The sequence below is a fragment of the Halyomorpha halys genome, unplaced genomic scaffold (assembly GCF_000696795.3).
Source record: "Halyomorpha halys isolate HHAL.00 unplaced genomic scaffold, Hhal_1.1 Scaffold861.1, whole genome shotgun sequence".
Lineage (NCBI taxonomy): Eukaryota > Metazoa > Arthropoda > Insecta > Hemiptera > Pentatomidae > Halyomorpha > Halyomorpha halys.
This window is the reverse complement of record NW_027115122.1, coordinates 1-17271: the sequence shown is the minus strand read 5'-3', so window position 1 is coordinate 17271 and position 17271 is coordinate 1. Positions and strand designations below refer to the sequence as shown.

Below are 17271 nucleotides of genomic sequence, written 5' to 3'. Positions count from 1 at the left end.
TGAGTGTTAATAGATATAGATATGTCGAAATTAATAAGTACCAAGTATAGGTAGGGGGATTAAAATGGCGGTTGTTTCAAAACGTTAAAAAAAAATATTTTTCATTTGGATCTCTATATCTTTAAAACCACCAAAAATACTAGAAAACCTAAGATCAACATCATATAAAGTAGAGTAAATTTGCTAAAATATGAACCCTAATAGAGCTATTTCCGTTCAATAGTTCTCGAGATAAACCTACATTTTTTAAAAATATACTGAAAGATTCTTAGTTAGTTAATTTATTTTGAGAAATCTATATCTCAGGAATTATGTGACGTATAAATGTCTATTAGCACTCAAATTAAAGCTGGTTTAATGTACTATACAGTAGTTTATGACCTTTATCTTAATAGGAATAGTAATTTTAATAATATTTGCTAAAATAAATTGATTTATAGTTGTTCGGACAATAGGTTTGATTTATAAAAACCTTTATTTCATAAACCATAGGACGTATGAATGTCTGTCAGTACTCAAATTACAGCTAGTTAAATTTATGATAAAATAGTTAATAACGTTTATCTTTTTATGATATTCGACAAAATAAATTTACAAACTGTTAATTTCTAGTTGTTCGTATAAAATGTTTGATTTTTGAATAAATAAATTTCAAGACCCATAAGGCGCACATATGTCTCCCAACACTCAAAATAAAGGAAATTTAACTTACTATAAAGTAGGTTATTGACATATATCTTTGTAAGGGTAGTAGTTTTTATGATATTCACATATGAATATAAATTTGGCACATTTGTCCAAACAACTATAAATCAATTTATTTTGAGCAATGATCTTTATAACTACTATTCCTACGAAAATAAACTTTATTAACTAATTTTTTATTTATAATCTTAATATTTTCTTGAGACTGGTAATTTTTTAATAAATAATTCAAACTCTATCCATTATAGTCTCAAAACTTTTTATTTCTCTTATAAGTCCAAAAATGTGGAACGCTTCACGATTTTGCATGTCATCCTTGCGCAGGGCCATGTTAATCTTCTCTGTATCGTTCCAATTTTAGTATATGTACCGCCGAAGCGAGTACAAACGTAAAATCGTGAAGCGTTCCACATTTTTGGACTTATAAGAGAAATAAAAAGTTTTGAGACTATAATGGATAGAGTTTGAATTATTTATTTATAAACTACTTTATAGTCCATTAAAATAGCTTTAATTTGAGTGATAAATAATTATCTGCTACCTACTAGACCTGATTTGAACCTAGGTCCCTGGACTTAGTATTACAGAGTCTTACCACTGAGCCACTCTGCTCACCTCGCAGTATACGTTAATTCTATTAATTGAATCCATTAATTATAAATACTACGTTTCATTACAAAGTGGTTGATTATTTATTGTACAAAATTTATTTTATTTACTGTACAAAATTGTTTATAAATCGTCCTTGGAGAGTACTACTCTCGGTTTAGTGGGGTCATGGACAATTAAAGAGAAAAAATCATTTTGTTGATTTTACTCAGTCCGCTTGGATTGTGTTTTTTTTGTGAATTTGTCTCTTTTATTTTTCAACTTGTTATTTAATATATTTAAAGTTGTTTCTATCATATTTCTGATGATTTTTTGTGAATCACATATTTGGGAATGAACTTAAGCTGGATCTACACGTTTGCAATCAAATGCTCGATAAAAAAAGGAAGTAACTAAAGTATGCATTCACATGTTTGTGAATTTTGTCAGCTATTAAATTCGAGTTACATTATTTTCTCCATGAAAAGGTACAAAATAAAAATAAACGAAATGAAAGCATATATAAGTAGGCAGTACAATAATAAATATAAAAATTCATAGAAATAGAAATACTACAATTTTATTAGAAATTTAATTAACAAAACATAATGTTTTTATAAACTTATATTTGTGTTGTGCCATATAAAAAATAAACCACTAAATTTAATTGACAAGCTTTCAAACAAAGTATTTACTCTAAATGGATAGACTTTTAAAATAAACAATCTTTAACTATATGAACTTTTATATATAATTGTTACAATTTCTTGAGATTGGTTATTATCGTTGAAATAAATAATTTGTATCCAATTTTACTCCCTAAACAATTTATATTTATATGTCCGACGTTTCGGCCATCCTCAATGACAATCTTAAATTCAATTTTAATAAACTTTATGCAGGCTATTCTGCCCAGGTCATTATCATTTACCCTATGAGACATTTAAACATCAGGGGAATCATATAAATTTATTGATAAACAATCCTTAACCTATGTCTAATTACCTATTTTGTCAATTCTTCATATTAAATTAAAACTTTTAATCACAATTTTCACTATTATAATTTATCACAAAAATATTCGTAACCTTCCTCATATACAGGTCAGACATTTAATTTATTTATTTCAACTATATTTTGGTTAAATTTCTTTTATTATTACAATTCATATCTATGTTGCTTATAATTATCAACAAAATTTTATCTCATATTTTTCTTAAATTAATTGTACTTAAAATAATTAATATTTTTTGATATGTAAATGGACTCAAGTATTTTTCTTTTGAATGTATTATTTTCTTTATTTAAATCATAGTATTATGATTTCGATATTACAGCACGTACTAGACAAACGGTTCAATCTTCCAATTCATTACAAAACACTGATTTACACGATAATTATAAGGCTTATCTGGACATACGGCTGTGAGCTTTGGGGCACCACTAAACCTTCGAATTCCTCTCGTATCCAATCCTTACAATCCTAAATGCTCCTTACTTTTTCACAAATAAAATCATCCACAAAGACCTTAATGTTCCATTTGTAACCGATCTAGCCCGAACCAGATATCAATCCTACCATTACAATTTCCCTAGCCACTCAAACCCATTAGTTTCTAATATTGCTTCCTCTTTTATTCCAGACAATCCTCCGAGGCGTCTGAAAAGAAGATGGCCTCGAGACCTTATATTGTAAAAATGTTTTTAGAGTGCTACCAATTGGTAGTTTCTCTACATGCTTGTACCACACTATTATGATTTTCTCAAATTTACTTGATGTATTTATGTACAGTTGTAAATATCAATAAATACATTTTTAAAAAATCATAGTATTTTGAAAAACGAATGTGTGCTGGTTTTTGGTTTATTGGAATCCTTCTCCTTGTTTTTTTAAATCAGTACTGTGTTGATACATTTTATCAGCCAACAATTGCTTTGTTTCACCTCTATATAGAGCTGGACAATTTAGGAATTTTATATATCCAATCCAGCCAGATTGCTTTTTTGTATCACTTCTGAAGGTTTGGGAATTTTTTTAATTAATTAAAACTCGGAAAGCACAAATACCATATTTATCTGTAGCCAGTTCTGAAACGATGCTAACTGAGCACAAATGTGTGGATGGATTGCAATGACCCTTTGGTTTATGCCTGAAAACCGGCACTCAACGGGTCGCCCACATCAAGCCAACTTGTACCAGCTAATCCAAATAACTAACCTAAACTCTTGGGTAAGCCTGAATTTGCTATAGTTTGGAAAACGGTACCTTTCTTTATACAGAAGAAAACGCATTAAATTATAACCAAATTTTGGTACCGATCTCACATTCCGAAGCTTAAAGTATAGCAGAAAGATGATATGGAAGTTATTAATGATGAACTTGAATGCAGTAATGTAGACAGCTGCTCGTGGGCTCCGTAGGCTGGATGTGATTTTGTCCTGGATGGACACAAAATAGACCATTTCGTCCGCCCTCGATATAATCAATAATGATCTATTAACTGAACGAAATTATCAAAAAATAAAATCAAGAACGTTGTACTACGCTATTTTCATATCCTTTTGTAACTTTTTTCATTTTTTTTTAAAAGGTGTTTATTTTTAAAAAAAATATATTTACAAATACAAGAAAACTGTTCGAAGCCTGTATGCAATTTTGACTAAAACATACTAAAATAACAAAACATAAAAAGAAAAAACTTATATATATTTTTAAAACAGTGCTCTTAGCCAATCAATAATTTAAAATAACAGTATTTATTTAATAAATAATTCAAATTTTATCTATTATAGTCTTTTTAAAAACCTTTTATTTCTCTTATAAGTCCGACGTTTCGGCCAATCCGGCCATCTTCAGGTACAATCTACTTAATACAACTTTGAAACCATATAATTTAAACAACTTTAACTTCATGCAGGCTATTCTGCCCAGGTCAAAAACATGAATATCTAATTAGTCAAATATCACTTAAAACAAAGTCAAAATCGTTCATCAGCAGACACTATTTCTTATTGTTCTTATATTCTAATTGTTGTGATAAAAGTTTAAGAAATAGTGTCTGCTGATAAATGATTTTGACTTTGTTTTAAATGGTATTTAACTAATTAGATATTGATGTTTTTGACCTGGGCAGAATAGCCTGCATGAAGTTAGAGTTGTTTAAATTATATGGTTTCAAAGTTGTTTTAAGATTGTCACTGAAGATAGCCGGATTGGCCGAAACGTCGGACTAATAAGAGAAATAATAGGTTTTGAGACTATAATGGATAAAATTTGAATTATTTATTAAAAAGTTACCAGTCTCAAGAAAATATTAAGATTATAAATAAACAGTATTTATGTTTTAAAAGACAAAGCAATAATAACAAACCGGTATGGCATTCATTCCTCAAATATTAACCAACTGAGCTCTTTTCAGAGTAGCCCATTGTACACAGTTACTAAGAGCCTTTTAACAAACTGAAAAATTGTTCTGGAGGGCAGCTCCGCTGCCCATAATATTTTATTATTATTCTACTGCTTCCTTCTCGTCGGAGTTACAGGCCGGGCAGTTATCCATACTATCATGTATCCATGATTTTACACTTATATTGAGTAATTCTACATCTACATCCGAAATTCAACTGCATCGATACAAAATCAAAATTATCATGTATATATTGCTTTACTGTTCCTACCGCAAGTTACATAACACAAAAATCAGTGAAGACTAAAATGACTTTATTCTAACATATTTACAAGAACTACATGTTACTTTCACTGTTACAGAGTGTCTCTCTTCTTCTTCTTAGCTATCTAGTCTAGGAAATATATATGAACACTTGAGAAGAGGGGGTAGGAAGAATAGTGAAATACGAGAAGGGGTTTTGACCAATCAGATAATTTAGGAAATTAGGTAGGGCCTAGAGAGCCTATGAAATTAGAAGTAAATATCTGGGAGGGGAAAAAGGCGTGACGAGAAGTTGACTGGCCAGACTTGTGTGACATGGCCTAAGGACTTGTGTATATGTTACAAGATTACAACAATTCGAGATTACTTTCATAACATTCCTCGGATTCCTGTCACTTTCGGTACCAGTAAACTTCCTTTTTTATTACCTCTTTTTCCAGGATATGAGCTAAGCGGAAATCCGGGACCTCCAGAATATCAAAATATAATTTAAGTGTGTGTGGCGATGCCTGTTGCCTCAGCTGAAATATAATTAGGTGTATATTTGGGGAGGAGGCGTCATTTTTTTTTTTTAAAATAATTTTTAATTTTTCCAAAACTTCATAGAGCTCGAAAGCTAATTTACTTATATATGACACGTTATAACTAGCCATGTTATTATGCCAGTTGGAGTTCAAACCTAATTTAGCCTGAATGACCCTTTCTGCAAAGTTTGTTAATTTCATATGTTTACTGTAAATTAGAATTGTATAGTTACACAGTTTACTGTAATTCAAATTATAATTGCTACAGATATTGTTAATTGCCAATTATAATTGTTCGAGGTAAAAAATTAAGCTTTAGAACAAATTAATAAATAAGGAAATGTATAGGATTATTCTCAATCGATTCTTAAATGGCTTTGGGCGCGATTGAAACTCAAGATTCTAATTAATATTAATTCTAAATCTTAAAACGTCTGAAGTGTTTCCAGGGAGCCCCCCTTACCAAAATTAAAAATATCTTTGGGGGCGAAAGTGACTGTTAATATCGAGACCTTATGAATATTCTCCAGTTCATTATGTCAACTCTGGCAGAAATTAAAATTCTCTCGGATCTGTTCGCTGTATCAAGATTTTTTTAATACTGTCACATATTTCTTTGTTTTTTTAATTTCCTTCTGATTTTTAATTCTTCCTCTTATCGAAAATATCAGAAAAATTCCATTTATTTAAGATATCGCGGGTATTTTCTTTTCTCATGGTACGAAGAAAAATCCGGAATTCATCTTTCTTCGCTGAAATCCCTTCCGAAGGGAACGCCTTAACGTAAATGTTCCTAATTGTTTCGGAATACTTTAGATGTGGGGAATGCTTGGTTCAGAATATGAGCCCTTTATGTATGTATTTATACATATAAACATATTATGTAAATATATAACAATATCAGATTCCATATTTTGTGATGGAATGCCTCAAGTTTTGTAAAACATGGTATCAGCAAATACCCCTGCTTTAATTATTTCCTCTTACTTCTACAAAATAAATATTGTGAGTAGCAAAATATTTGGGTGTTATAATTTTTTGAATTTAGCAGGAGCAGAATACCGTATATTAACATCGAAGATTTCCCAGTTGTTTACATTTTGTCAGTTTGTTATAGGAATGAACGTCTCAAGTCATTTTTATCCTCTGAGAACCTCGTAAACTTTGTAAAAATGTTTTACTAAATTAATTTTGCTCAATATTAGCCAATGGAAATGGCTCTTCGATTAGGGTACCAAGATATGGATACGCTGCACTAAACGGAATAAAATAACTTCCTAGCAGTTTCACTCTAACACTAAGACTGCTACCTATCTACCCTTCCCGGTCTTCAGATTTATACACAAGGACCCACTAAACCGCTGCTTTCGATAGATCGTTCATTATCCGAGCCTCATCCTTATGGAACTCCATCCCTTCCAACATCCGTCGCTCCAATACCCTCCCGATCTTTAAATCCCGCCTGTTCAATCATTTCCTATCCATTCAGACCCCATAAAATTGTAAATTAATATAATTGTAAATATGTATGTTAAATATTATATCACTCTTTATTATTTTTACATCGTTTTCTTTTCTCTTTTTTATTTATTCATTTTTTTTTTTTTTTTATTGTTCAACTGATAAAAGTGAGAAAGTAACCTATAATTATTTTTTATAATGACTATTTATATTTCTTTGTATTTTTTGTTTAAGTATCTCCTCAGCCCTCACCTATTGTTTTCTCTGTATTATTCTAAAGGGACTCGTCCAAGAATAAATAAAATATTATTATTATTAGGGGTATTCATGATGTTGTGTTAAATGTTAAATGTTTTACCATGTTAAATGTTATAACTATAGGATTGTGAGCAGCCCTATTTGAAGTCATGTTAAACGTTAAATAAATAGCGGATTTTCTCACCAACTTGTTGTATAAGCGTTTATGTTTATAACCTTCCTTCCAGACCCTCATGTTATTGTTTACTTCAGTTTTGATTTAAGTAATTAATTACAACATGCCTAGAGTGAGTGAAAAGTGGAATTTGTGTGAAAGTTTAGCTTTTGAAATGAAATGAAAAAATAACTTTATTCTGGGACATATGTCCCCTAAGAATAATTACATGGTTCATATAGTAAGATTTTTATCTGGCGAGCGTTTACAAATTTTCAGATAGTAGAATGAAATTACATAGTTTTTTTTACTGTTTTTTTTCTCAAATGTATCATTCAAATTATCCATTCAGGTTTAATAACAGGGATATGAATACCACAAACACACGAAAGAACTGAGCTGTCACAACAACAAAAATGTAGTCGATCTCAACTGTTCTATTGTGTGACGTCATTCTCCATTTAACAGACCAAGTAACAGACTCTCAGCCATGTTAAATGTTATTTCGTTTTACCACGGTAAAAGAAGGCAATTTTTTTCGATTTAACATGAGTTTTTCCATTTAACACGCTTTAACATGTTAAACCAAAGATCATGAATACCCCTACTATCTAAGGTTTGACCAGCTGTAGCCCATGGAATATCAAATCGGCTGGAATTTTGCATACAGCTAAAATAATATATCTAATTTCAAAATGAAATAAGGAAATCAATTTAAAACGAATTTTTGGCGTTCATCCAAACCCGTATCAATAGGCCATGTTAAGACGAGGGGTCCTAAATTTTTACCTAAGGCTCAATTGTTACCTAAGAAAATTCAAAATTGAATTTCAACAAGATTTTTATTTATTTAAAAGTTATTGCAGGAAATATATATATCATGTGAACACATTTAGGAGGTTACCCTTCACATTCTGGACACACATACACTCAAATCGGCTGTCATACCTACCACGCTATAAGTTAACATAAGTTTGACACATTAAGGGCAAATGCTTTAAGCCCTTCATAAATATAAAAAATGAAAACTGACCTACTCGGACTTGCAGGTCACTAGACTCCACACGTCAGCAAACCTGTAAATCCCACGCACTAGTTCCGTTTGGTCACTCAGGTAGAACTGCCCTACATAGGGCTTAAAACATCCGTTAGCCCTTCATAAATACTAAAGTGAAACCGACCTTCTCAGACTTGTAGGTAAATGACAACCCCACTTTAGCAAGGTTGTAAATATTACGCACCGTTTCGTCAGACTCAGGTAGAACTGCCCTTAGGGCTTAAAACAACCAACGGACTTGGTGGTGACTGGCTTCCACACGTCAGGAAACCTGTAAACGCACTGGTGCCGTTTCGTCACTCAGGTAGAACTGCTTTTATAGTACACGAGTCCAAGAAAAGGAAAACGGCAGTTATTTCACCCCAATTTTTTATTACTTTAATGAAAACTATGTATAATTACTAGTCAAAACTGATGAGTGAGTATAGGTAGAGGGAATAAAAAATAGTGGCTGTTTCAAGACGGCAGAATAAATTAATTTTTGATTCGGAGCTCTATGTCTTTAAAATTCCAACAACACTACAATCCTAAGAGAGCATCATTTCAAGTAGAGTAAATTTGCTACAATATAAGCCCTGATAGAGTTATTTACGTTCAATAGTTCTCGAGATATAGCTTTTTAAAAAATAACATTTTATTAAAATGTTGTACAGAACGTACTGAAAGATCAGTAGTCAGTGAATTTATTTTGAGAAATATGTATCTCAAAAACCATTCGACGAACAGATGTCTATTAGCACTCAAATTAAAGATAGTTCAATGAGCTATAAAGTATTTTATGAAGTTTATCTTTGTAGGAGTAGTAGTTATAACGATCTTTGCTAAAATTTCTTCTTTGTTTTTTAATTTTATTTAATGTAATTTACAACTTTACAAAAAAATACAATAAGTAAATATGTAGTATATTTCATATACACTTGAAAATCTTGGGAAGGAACCACCCATTGGTGGTACTTCAAACATTAATTTAAACTAGAAGGTCCCGTGGCCATCTTCTTTTCAGACGCCTCGGAGGATTATCAGGGATTGTTAAGGATGAAAGATTAAGAATTAATGGGTTAGTATGGTTAAGGAGTTTGGAATGAAAAGACGCATATCTGTTTTGGGTCAAATCTGCAACGAATGGGATGTTAAGGTCTTTATGAATGAGTTTATTTGTGACGTAATATGGAGCATCAAGGATTTTACGTAGGATTTTGGATTGTAACGATTGGATGCAGGAAGAATTTGATGGTTTGGTGGAGCCCCAGAGCTCAATTCCATATGTCCAAATTGGTCTGATTATTGTAGTGTATACTAATTTTTTGTAATGAATGGGAAGTTTAGAGTGTTTGTCAAGTAAGTGTTGTAGCAATCGGAATCTACGAGCAGTTTCTTGTCGTTTCAGTCTTGTGTGTGGATTCCAAGTAAGTCTCTTGTCAAGATGGAGTCCTAAGTATCGAACCTGTTCAACAGGCAATAGTGGTGTATTTAGAAAGGATACTGTAGGACAGGAGGGCAGAGGTTTACGACGGAGAGTAAAGGTGATCTGGTGGGCTTTGCTAAAATAAATTGATTTATAGTTGTTTGAAGCCGTTGTTCCATAACCTCCTGTTATGATGTCTTGTCGTATAGAAACAAATGCTAACTTCTTTTTTTCAATATTTCCATCTTTATATTATTTATCAGCACGAGGCCATATTTGGACCATCTATCATGTTATAGACTGTTTGGTTCAGTTATTCTTTTGTCAAATGATTGGCATAACACAGATTTATATTTTATTAATAGTACGAATATTTTTGATAAATTAGTCGGGAAGGATCAATTCAAGTTTAGGAATAATAAAAAAAAAATTTTCTCCATCGATCGCCATTGATAAGATGGATAAGGTGTGATAGTTCACTGTCGGCGTATACTTATGGTAGTTCTTCATTGCCGTATCATTTGTCATGTCAGACTTAGGGTGACAGTTCTCCCACAACAGTAATTCATGATGGTATGTTTACTCCACGGCAGTGGCTCCAATACCGGAAATTGTCGCTGTGAAACTAGTCTTTGTGCTGACTTGTGTTCCTCCAATTGTAAGAAATACTATAGAGCACCCCGCGTGGACACACACTATCCCTTACCAATTAAGTTTTAAGACAAAGCCAAAATAGGCAATATCCCGATGACAGAAGAGCTGTGTACCTTTAAGCTCCAGCCAAGTTAATTAAGCGAGAATAGACAAGACTATTGTACTGGAGGGAGAGGAGACAATAATCCAGGGAGTCCCATTGTGCCCGCCCTATATCCCCTCCACAATATTGTGTCCTCTATATCCTCCTACCAAATCTCATATTTTGCTTATTTTTCTCCAGTTTCCAGCCTTTTTACAGTTTTCAGTGTTGTGGATTACTCTTTATTTCATATATAAATCCACAGCGTGGCTCGGTGGATTTACTCAAAACTCAATTTTTTTTAATTAAGTTTTGTATTACCCGAAGTTGTATTCCATTATCATTATTTTATTCTGGATTTTCTCTTTAGGAAGTCTGGTAAGTCAATACGGGGACATCCCATATACGGAACATGGGACAGTGGTCCCGAAACGTTGTACTATAATGTGATATTTAAAATAAATTACATTAAATTGGAAGTTTATTAACCTCAAACAATTTTTATGAAGAAACATTATTTTATTGTATTGTGCTATATTCTGGCAAACTTTCTTTGGATCGTTATATCTGTAACCCCAGTGAATATGTGGTTAAGTCAAAATTCCTTACTTTTCAGGGGACAACTTTTAAACTTAAAGTTAAAGTTAAACATTTATGTAAAATCAGGTGTTTGTGGTAAATCGTCGAAATTTCGTCAATACTACCAAAACGTTGGTAACTTGTTACTTGTTTTACACCAATTTGATATGTTTTATCACTAATTAGATAATAGAGTTAACGAATTGTTCACCGACCGTTGAAAAAACACATCGCAATAACTCTGTTTTAAAACGTTGATTGACTTAGACACTTATGCACAATGAAGATATTGCCTCTGTGATTCTCTTAGACCACTTAACTCATTTTGACCAAAATTCGACTTAACCACATATTCACTGGGGTGACAGATATAATATACTTTTTCTCTTCCTATCTTTGCGTTCGCATCTTGTTACGGTTGTCATGGTGAAATGAAAACACTGGCTCTGATCTGTGTAGACAAGAGGTGTTACGGTTGTCATGGTGAAAACAAAACACGAGCGATATGTTTTATCGTGGGTTTTGTTTGAGTGAAAGGGACAGTTTCATTTTGGAACACGTTACGATTGTTCAATGTGAAGTGTTAATAGTTTAATGGCCCTCTGTCTTTACTGTTTGAACTGGATATCACCATGTGTGAAATGTTGTCATAAATGTTTTATTTTTCAAAATTATGGTGTTTACTTCAATAGACGATCATTAACAATAGAAGTGGAGGACTACGTGGGGTTTGAACTAAATTTTATTTTGTTTTTATTTTATATTCACTTTTATACTCTTTTGGATAATAATGTAAATATAGTTATTAAGGTTAAGGTTAAGTCAACCTATAAGTTTTAATTGTTTTGTTAATTGATAAGAATTCTTTTTTTTTCCTTTTTCATTTTCTGTATGTATATATTTTTTTCTTATTATTAAACTTTTGTATATATAGTTCTGCTGTTCTTTCTCTGCTTTCAACTTGTTAATTTACTTATATTTTTTTTGTTGTTCACGGAATAGGTAACACCACTAAGTATTCTGTTATCTACTTGTAAAGGTATTCGCCAGTGGTAATAATTCAACAGTTGTTTATATAGGTGTATAATCTAGTTATATTGTGGGCATGAATGCTTCGGGGTTTTCGTTATTTCCTTAGGATTAATTTATTCTGTATTGATTTTTTTTTTCCTTTTGTGATTATATTTTTTTTTATTTGACTTTAACTCACCCCCTTCTCCGCTGAGCGTGGGCAACGATAAACGTATAACTAAGGATAAATCAAAACTTGCGGTTATAATCTTCTTATATTATTTTCGTTCATTTTCGCAGTAATATATCGTAAACTCCCCCCTATTTACCGCCGTTTTTGAAAATAAAGTATTACGTAAAATATCGTCATTTTTGAATCGTTGCTTAAAATATTCGGACTGAAAAACCAGAGAATTCAGAAGGCGAAATAACGCTGAATTGATGGAACCGAATCTGGTAAATATAATCCAGGTTATTGTATTTCAGTGACTAAAATGGGCGTTTAAGGTTATGGAACATAGATGGGAGGATTACGTTAAGACTGATCAAGTAGATTTGGGTTTTGAAGGGACGCTAATAGACATATAGAACAATTGTGGTGTCGGCAATGAACCATTAAGTTCGCTAAGCCTTATTATTATTCACTTATTATATTATTTTATAGGGAGCGCTGTGGCACTGTGGTAAGGCACGATACTACTAAAGGACCCGAGTTCGAATCCGGTTGAGCAGAATATTGTTTTCTTTTTTCTTTATATTTTTATTGTGTAATATTACATTCTATCATATATATAGACAATGGAAATATGGATTATTCTCACCATATTTACAAATATATAAATTATTTTATTAACCAAATAAGAAATAGTATAATACAATAAAATAGCACTAATTTTAAAAAAATACATAAATAAATTTAATCAAAATAACCTCATGATTTCGCAACAGTACGAGAACCTAAGAGTAGAAAAAAGGCAGTTATTTCACCTCAATTTTTGATTACATTAATGAAAACTGTATATAATTAATAGTCAAAATAGATGAGACTGCGGAGTAATAGGTATGGGGAATATAAAATGGAAGCTGTTTCGAAATATTAAAAAATATTAATTTTTCATTTGGAACTCTATATCTTTAAAACTACCAACAACACTAGAAAATGTAAGACGACGTAATTTAAAGAAAAGTAAATTTGCTAAAATATGAGCCATAATAGAGCTATTTACATTAAATAGTTCTCCAGATATAGCTTTTTAAAAAGCAACATTTCATAAAAAATTTACTGAAAAAAAAACGGAATTTATTTGAGAAATCGATATCTTAAAGCCGTTCGACGTACAGATATTTATTAGCACTCAAATTAAAGCTAGTTTAATGCATTACAAAGTAGTTTATATACGTAGGAGTACTAGTTTTTATGATATTTGTTAAAATAAAAATCTATTTATTTTATAGTAAGTTAAATTTCCTTTATTTTGAGTTCTGGCAGACATTTGTAGTGATTAAGAATACTGAGATATATTTTTTCAAAAATCAAAAAGTTTATCCAAACAACTAGAAATTAACATTTTGTCGAATATCTTAAGACTATTATTCCTATGGAAATAAACGTTATAAAGTACTTTATTATAAATTCAACTAACTTTAATTGAAGTGCTGGCTGACATCTGTACGTGTTATGGCTCCGAAGATATATTTTTTAATAAATTAAAATTGTTCAAACAACTATAAATTAATTTGTATATATGTTTATATAGTTGACCGTAAAACGTTGACCATAAAACGTAATGTAGACTATTTACCCGTTTGCTCTGATTAGTCCTGATGATGCCCTACAAAGTGGGGCGAAACGAAGATTTTGAAGACGGGTTTCTCCTTTGACCGCAACCCTGACCATCTTCCTATACATATATAAATTAATTTATTTTGCTAAATACTATGAAAACTACTGCTTGTACGAAAATAAATGCCATAAACTACTTTATAGTACAGCAAATTAGCATAAATTTTAGTGCTAATAGACATATTTACATCGAATGGGTTTTGAGATATAGATTTCTCAAAATAAATTCGCTAACTGATTTCTAATTCATTTTTTTATGAAATGTTGCTTTTTAAAAAGCTATATCTCGGGAACTATTGAACGTAAATAGTTTGGGCTTATATTTAGGGGTCATATTAAGGGCTTATATATATGGGCTTATATTTAGGGCTTATATTTCAGTAAATGATGCTCCTTATGTTTTATAGTTTTGGTAGTTTTAAAGATTTAGAACTCTGCATGAAAAAATATTTTTTTTTTAATGTTTAGAAACAGCCGCCATTTTTTATTCCCCCTATCTATACTTGACAGACTCATTAATTTTGGCTAGTAATTATACATAGCTTTCATTAAAGTAATCAAAAATTGGTGTGAAACGCTTTTTTTTTTCTCTTCTCGGGCTCTTGTACTAATACAGTAGACTAGGGGGATACTCAGGTCGAGAGAGTGGATATTGTATATGATTTTTAAAATGTGATTAGTGCTTATTTTATTTTTAAAAAATAATGTTATATTACTTCAACATTTTATTTATTTAATTTTATCCTAGCTATTTTGATTATGTTAATTTTATTTATTTTTTTGTTTATAAACACATAGAGATTTTATTTATTTAGATGTAATTGTTTTATCCATTTAATTAATTTTGGTAAGTTTTCATCTACTATAAGCAAGATAGATGAATACTTTGAAGGATGCTTGATAATGGCCTAATGACCGAAACGTATAGTACAAGAGCCGGGAAGGAAAAAAGGCAGTTATCTCATCCCAATTTTTGATTACTTTAATGAAAACTATATACAATTAATAGTCAAAATTAATGAGTCTGCCAAGTATAGGTAGGGGGAATAAAAAATGGGGGCTGTTTCAAAACCAAAAAAAAAACATTAATTTTCCATTCGGAGCTTTTTATCTTAAACACTACCAACAACACTAGAAAATCTAAGAAAACATTATTTGAAGAAGAGTAAATTTTCTGAAATATTAGCCCTAAAAGAGCTAGTTACGTCCAATAGTTCTCGAGATATAGCTTTTTAAAAAGCAAAATTTCTTAAAAATCTACTGAAAGATTAGTAGTTAGGTAATTTATTTCGAGAATTCTATATCTCAGGAACTATGTGACGTACAGATGTCTATTAGCATTCAAATTAAAGCTAGTTTAATGGGCTATAAAAAAGTTTAATACCATTACCTTCATAGGAAAAGTAGTTTTCATGGTATTTGCTAAAATAAATTGATTTATAGTTGTTCAGACAATAAGATTTATTTATGAAAAACTTTAGTTCAGAAACTATTGGACATACAGATATCTGCCAGCACTCAAATTAAATCCAGTTAAATTTATTATAAAATAGTTAATAATGTTTATCTTCGTAGAACTAGTAGTTTTTATGATATATGACAAAATAAACTCACAATATGTGTTTTTTCTAGTTGTTCGTATAAAATATTGGATTTTTGAAAAATATATCTCTAGATCCATAAGAGGCACATATGTCTGCCAACATGCAAAATAAAGGAAATTTAACTTAATATAAATTAGTTTATGACACTTATCTTCGTAGAGGTAGTAGTTTTTATGATATTCACTTATGAATATAAATTTGGCAAATGAATATTTGTCCGAACAACTATAAATCAATTTATTTTAGCAAATTTCATATAAACTACTACTCCTACGAAGATAAATGTCCTAAACTGTATTATAGCTCATTAAACTAGCTTAAATTTGAGTACGAATAGACATCTGTACATCAAATGGTTTTTGAGATATAGATTTTTCAAAATAAATTCACTAACTACTGATCTTTCAGTATTTTTATGAAATGTTGCTTTTTGAAAAGCTATATCTCGAAAACTATTTAACGTAAATAACTCGATTAGGGCTCATATTTTAGCAAATTTACTCTTCTTTAAATGATGTTCTCTTAGGTTTTCTTGTTTTGTTCCTACTTTTTAAGATATAGAGCTTCGAATGAAAAATTTTTTTTTAGCGCTTTGAAATAGCCGCCATTTTTTATTCCCCATATCTATACTTGGCAGACTCATCAATTTTGACTATTAATTAAACATAGTTTTCATTAAAGTAATCAAAAATCGGGGTGAGATAACTGCCTTTTTTCTTTTGTTGGGCTCTTGTACTAGTAGGAGAAAATAAAGATAGTCGATAAAAGGGATCAAATATTAAATATGTTTACACCACTAGAAGGTGATAGGGATTACCCAACTAAAGCAGTGATTTTCCCGACGGACCCGAAGGTCCAATCCCGACGATTTAGCGCATTACACAGTCAGTCCCAATTATCTCCACGTCAAAGAGAGCCCTGACTGTACACACAGGACCGATTGACCCGCGCGGAACCAATCTCCAACGGGGGGCCGGCAAACACACTGACATATTGTCTCTGTCCGCTTTGTTGTTCTGCCTTCGGGGCCCTATAGCTTGGGGTGGCAGATCTTGTTTGGTCTAGTGAGGGGGTCCTCGCTAGGTTTTTATATTGAGGACAGTCCACCAGGATATTGGATATTAGGAAAGGAAAATAATAAAGAAATGAAAGACCTTCATGTTATTCGGGAGGTATTATTTTTATCCAATGTTATTTATCGAACAAAAGTAAATAGTAACTAACCTTATAATAAATTGAAGATTGTTCGGATGCAGTAAAAAAACTCTAACAGTGATTTAATTATTTATATTAATTCCCTAGCCACCCAAAACCACTAGTTTCTAACCTTGCTTCATCCTCCATTCCTAACAATCCTCCGAGGCGCCTGAAAAGAAGATGGTCACGAGACCTGCTAATGTAAAACGTCATTAGAGTGCTGCCAATGAGTAGTTTCTCTACACGCCTGTAACACTCCAATTTAACTGAGATCAGATTTACTAAATGTATTATAATGTACAGTTGTAAATAGAAATAAATAAATATATAAGTTACGGACTGTCAGCTGACAGTTCCATATGAGCTGATCGAGAACAGCTGACCGATTGTATATATATAGACGGACAGGCTCCGCAAATAGATCAGTATTTTACAACAGTTCAAGCGAGTTAGATCTTTTTCCTTCTTCTCTTTTTTG

At 31.3% G+C, this 17271-nt stretch overlaps 1 non-coding gene across 1 annotated transcript; it reads right to left on the bottom strand.

Annotated features, from left to right (window-relative positions):
* Positions 1–984: 984 nt before the first annotated feature.
* On the bottom strand, positions 985–1090 carry LOC112211310 (U6 spliceosomal RNA). Its single transcript, XR_002945542.1, has one exon. It is a non-coding gene; the product is annotated as a U6 spliceosomal RNA (small nuclear RNA).
* Positions 1091–17271: the final 16181 nt, after the last annotated feature.